The 5,399-nt window shown below is 45.0% G+C and overlaps 1 pseudogene; it reads left to right on the top strand.

Moving 5' to 3' along the window:
* Window positions 1-66: 66 nt before the first annotated feature.
* Window positions 67-1,029, top strand: LOC101128275 (heterogeneous nuclear ribonucleoprotein A1-like; annotated as a pseudogene).
* The last annotated feature ends 4,370 nt before the right edge of the window (window positions 1,030-5,399 follow it).

Below are 5,399 nucleotides of genomic sequence, written 5' to 3'. Positions count from 1 at the left end.
TAGTGACAAATCTGCCAGAAGATACGCAAGACCTGGATCATTAAAGTCTCTCTTCCCCCTGCCATCATGTCTAAGTCAGAGTCTCCTAAAGAGCCCGAACAGCTGCAGAAACTCCTCACTGGAGGGTCGAGCATTGAAGCAACCAATGAGAGCCTGAGGAGCCATTTTGAGCAATGGGGAACACTCACGGACTGTGTGGTCCTGAGAGATCCAAACACTAAGTGCTCCAGGGGCTTTGGGTTTGTCACATATGCCACTGTGGAGGAGGTGGATGCAGCCACAAATGCAAGGCCACACAAGGTGGATGGAAGAGTTGTGGAAACAAAGAGAGCTGTCTCAAGAGAAGATTCCCAAAGACCAGGTGCTCACTTAACTGTGAAAAAGGTATTTGTTGGTGGTATTAAAGAAGACACTGAAGAACATCACCTAAGAGATTATTTTCAATAGTTTGGAAAAATGGAAGTGATTGAAATCATGACTGACCATGGCAGTGGCAAGAAAAGGGACTTTGCCTTTGTAACCTTTGATGACCATGACTCCGTGGATAAGACTGTCATTCAGAAATACCATATTGTGAATGGCCACAACTGTGAAGTTAGGAAAGCCCTGTCAAAGCAAGAGATGGCTAGTGCTTCATCCAGCCAAAGAGGTCGAAGAGGTTCTGGAAATTTTGGTGGTGGTTGTAGAGGTGGTTTTGGTGAGAATGACAACTTTGGTCATGGAGGAAACTTTAGTGGTCATGGTGGCTTTGGTGGCAGCCAGGGTGGTGGTGGATATGGTGGCAGTGGGGATGGCTATAATGGATTTGGTAATGATGGAAGCAATTTTGGAAGTGGTGGAAGCTACAGTGATTTTGGCAATTACAGCAATCAGTCTTCAGATTTTGGACCCAAGAAGGGAGAAAACTTTGGAGGCAGAAGCTCTGGCCCTTATGGTGGTGGAGGCCAATACTTTGCCTAACCACAAAACCAAGGTGGCTATGACAGTTCCAGTAGCAACAGTAGCTATGCCAGTGGCAGAAGATTTTAATTACTGACAGGAAAGAAAGCTTAGCAGGAGAGGAGAGCCAGAGAAGGGACAGGGAAGCTATGGGTTACAACAGATTTGTGAACTCAGCCTAGCAGGGCCTAGCTGTTACAAAGAAGACATTGTTTAGACCATACTTATGTCTATGGGCGAAAAACTTGAGGACTGTATTTGTCACCAATTGTGTTAACAGGTTATTTTGTTCCTGTTCTGTGGAAGGTGTAAAGCATTCCAACAAAGGGTTTTAACGCAGATTTTTTTTTTGCACCCACACTGTTGACTGCTAAATGTAATAGTCTGATTATGATGCTGAATAAATGCATCTTAAAAAAAAGATATGCAAGACCTGTAGCTTGAAATTACAATACACTGCCAAGAGAAATTAAAGAAAATCTAAATAGATAGAGAGATATACCATGTTCATGAATCAAAATTATTAATCTCAGTTCTCTCCAAATTAACCTATAGATTCGACATAATCCCAACCAAAATCCACGCAGGCTTTTAAAAAAGAAATGGATAAGCTGATTCTAAAATTTAAGTAAAATGCAAAGTACTCAGAATAGTCAAAACAACTTTGAAAAAGAAAAACAAAGTTGAAGGACCTACACTACCTGATTTCAAGATGGTACAGTAATTGGGGAAATGTAGTATTGGCTTAAACATAGACATATAGGGCCAGGCGAGGTGGCTTACTCCTATAATCCCAATAGTTTGGGAGGCTGAGGCAGGTGGATCATCTGAGGTTGGGAGTTTGAGACCAGCCTGGCCAACATAGCAAAACCCTGTCACTACTAAAAATATAAAAAAATTAGCCAGGCATGGTGGTGCACACCTGAAGTCCCAGCTACGTGGAAGGCTGAGGCACCAGGATTGCTTGAACCCAGGAGGCAGAGATTGCAGTGAGCTGCGATTGCACCACTGCATGCCAGCCTGGGTGACAGAGCAAGACTCCATCTCAAAACAAAACAAAACAATAGACATGTAGATTAATAGAACCAAAGTACAGAGTCCAAAAACAGACCCAGGCAATTGAGTCTATTACTCAAGACTTGAGCTCCTGTGCTTAAGCAGTCCTTGTGCCTCAGTCTCCTGAGCAGCTGGGACTACATGCCACTGTTAGGCACTTATTTAAGACAAATAAAAGTACACGTCGGCTGGGCGTGGTGGCTCATGCTTGTAATCCCAGCACTTTGAGAGGCTGAGGCAGGCGGATCACCTGAGGTCGGGAGTTCGAGACCAGCCTGACCAACATGGAGAAACCCCATCTCTACTAAAAATACAAAATTAGCCAGCCGTGCTGGTGCATACCTGTAATCCCAGCTACTTGGGAGGCTGAGGTGGGAGAAGCACTTGAACCTGGGAGGCAGAGGTTGCGGTGAGCCGAGATCATGCCACTGCACCCCAGCCTGGGCCACAAGAGTGAAACTCCATCGCAAAAAAAAAAAAAAAAAAAATAGTACATGTCTACACACAGATTTGAACACAAATGCGCATGCCAGCTTTATTTGTATGATAGCCAGTAACTAGAAACAACCAAAAATCCATCATCAATAGGTGAATGGATAAGCCAATTCTGTTCTATTCATACCATGGCATTCTGCTCAGCAATAATAAAAGAGAACAAATTATTGATATATGCAACAAAACATATGAATTGCAAAATAATTATGCTGAGTGAACAAAGGCAGAGAAAAATAATACATACCGTATGATTCCACTTATATAGAATTTTAGAAAATGAAAACTAATCTAGGGACAGAAGCAGATTATTATTTGCTTGGGGATGTGGGAAAGTGGGCAGTGTAGGGCCATGAGGAAACTTTGGGGGTGATGAATATGTTCATTATCTTGACATGGTGACGAATGAGATGATGGAGATATATACATATATACATATATACACACACACACACTATATATGCACATATATATAGTGTGCATATATGCATATGCACACTATATATATGTGCATATATAGTGTGTGTGTGTTTTGATATACATATGTAATTTATATGCATACTATATATATACATATGTATATATGTGTGTGTTTTGATATACATATGTAATTTATATGCATATGTATATATTATGTATGTATATCAAAACTCATCAAATGGCACACTTTAAATATGTGCAGTTGTTTAGTAACTGTATCTCAGTAAAGCTATTAAAAACAAAACAGGCTGGGAGTGGTGGCTCATGCCTGTAATCCCAGCACTTTGGGAGGCCGAGGTGGGTGGATCACGAGGGCAGGAGATCGAGACCATCCTGGCCATCATGGTGAAACCCTGTCTCTAGTAAAAATACAAAAATTAGCTGGGCATGGTGGTGCGCACCTGTAGTCCCAGCTTCTCAGGAGGCTGAGGTAGGAGAATTGCCTGAACCCGGGAGGCGGAGGTTGCAGTGAGCTGAGATTGTGCCACTGCACTCCAGCCTGGGGACAGAGCGATACTATGTTTCAAAAAAAAAAAAAAAAAAAAAAAAGAAAAAGAAAAGGAAAGAGATTGGCTAAATAAATTGAAGTAGATCCACATAAAGAAATACTGTAAAGAAATACTGTGTAGCAATACAAATCATGGAAAGGCTCAGCACGATGGTTCATGCCCGTAATCCCAGCACTTTAGGAGGCTGAAGAGGAAGGATCACTTGAGGCCAGCAGTTCAAGTCCAGCCTGGACAGATGGGTAGATCCCATCTCTACGATTAAAAAAAAAAAAAGAAAGAAAATCATGAAAAGATAATTGTTTAATATTTGATAATTAAGAGAAAAAGCAGATTACAAAACAGTATATCCAATATGGTTAATCTGAGTATTTTCAGGATTCACCACTTGATTAGAGTGGCACATTAAAATTAAACCATGGTTTACACAGACCAGATTCATCTTGCCAGGGTGGGAATTCCCCTTCTCAGCACAGTCCACCTGCCCCATATGTTTCTGGGTGTTCCCACATATGCCTCACTTGCACTTGGAAAGTGATCTAAGATGTCCTTTTGTAGTAGGATGAGCTGCAGACAAAACTCCTTAGACACTGGATTAAAGAAGGAAGAGGTTTTTATTCGGCCGGGAGCGTCGGCACTTTGCTGTTGCTGACACCTGGGGCCTCTGCTGAGCTGAGGCTCCAACACTGATGAGGACAGCTGAGCAAAAGATGGCTGGAGTGGCCATCCAGGCTGCTGCCAAAGCCCCATGCACGGGGTGTTCATCATTCTGCCATGACATTGAACCCTTACCGTGCTCTCAGAGGATGGTGGAAGCAAGTGACAAAGCCAAGGCCCCCGTTTTTGTTACACCGAGAGGCCCTCCACAGGAGGGCTGCTTGGGCCCCAGGTGGCCAAGCTCAGCACAGCTGCTCTCTTTGTACATAAATTGCCCTTTTCTCCCCAGAGTTGTGGGGGCAGGATGAGTTCAGGTGCCAGCCTCTGTGGGTGCCTGGAGTGCCTAGCCCCCTCCGAATCCCTGGTTCTGGTGTGTGGAATGCACTCCACCTGCCAAGTGCCTCCTCCTCCGGGGATTCACTTCCTTCTTAGAAGGGACCACCACTGTGTTTTGTCAGGCCCCTTCTAAGTTTGCCAGCTGAGCCTAGATCCCAAACATGACACTAATGGATGTTTTTCTTTTTCTTTTTTTTGAGACAGTTTCGCTGCGCGATCTCAGCTCACGGCAAGCTCCGCCTCCCGGGTTCAAGCAATTCTCCTGCCTCAGCCTCCCGAGTAGCTGGGATTACAGGCGCCCGCCACCACTCCCGGCTAATTTTTTGTATGTTTAGTAGAAATGGGGTTTCGCCATGTTGGCCAGGCTGGTCTCGAACTCCTGACCTCCGGTGATCCACCCGCCTAGGCCCCCCAAAGTGCTGGGATTACAGGCGTGAGCCACCACGCCCGGCCTGACGGACGTTTTTCTGAGCGACTCTTCTGAGCCCGTGATCACACATTGTGGATTTCATATCATCTCTTACATAACAATACATACGGGGGGTGGGGAGGGAGTGGTACCACCATATCTTACCAACCACGTCTGCATCTGCCAGCTCTAGTCTAGCTTCTCTCTGAGTAAAGACATCTTGGGTGGTGTGCATTTGCTTTGTGCTGTGCAAAACTATCCACTTTTTTTTTTTTCTATCAATACCCATGAGGACAAGCACAGCGAATCCTGCTCAGAAACTCATCCCAGGACACAGTGCGTGGTCTGGCACATAGTAGGTGCTCAGTCAAGATGTGAACGAATAGCAAATATCCCTTTGGAAGGCTGAGCGGCCGGCTCCGCATCGCAGAAGGCGGCTCAGGGGCGCTCCACCCGGACTTTGCCTGGTGCGGCCACCCGCGTTTCCGCCTGCGCCCAGCGCCCGGGGATTGACGCCTTGCGGG

Source organism: Gorilla gorilla, chromosome 1 (genome assembly GCF_029281585.2).
Source record: "Gorilla gorilla gorilla isolate KB3781 chromosome 1, NHGRI_mGorGor1-v2.1_pri, whole genome shotgun sequence".
NCBI classification, from domain to species: domain Eukaryota; kingdom Metazoa; phylum Chordata; class Mammalia; order Primates; family Hominidae; genus Gorilla; species Gorilla gorilla.
The sequence above is the reverse complement of the archived record's forward strand: the minus strand, read 5'-3'. Positions and strand labels throughout refer to the sequence as shown.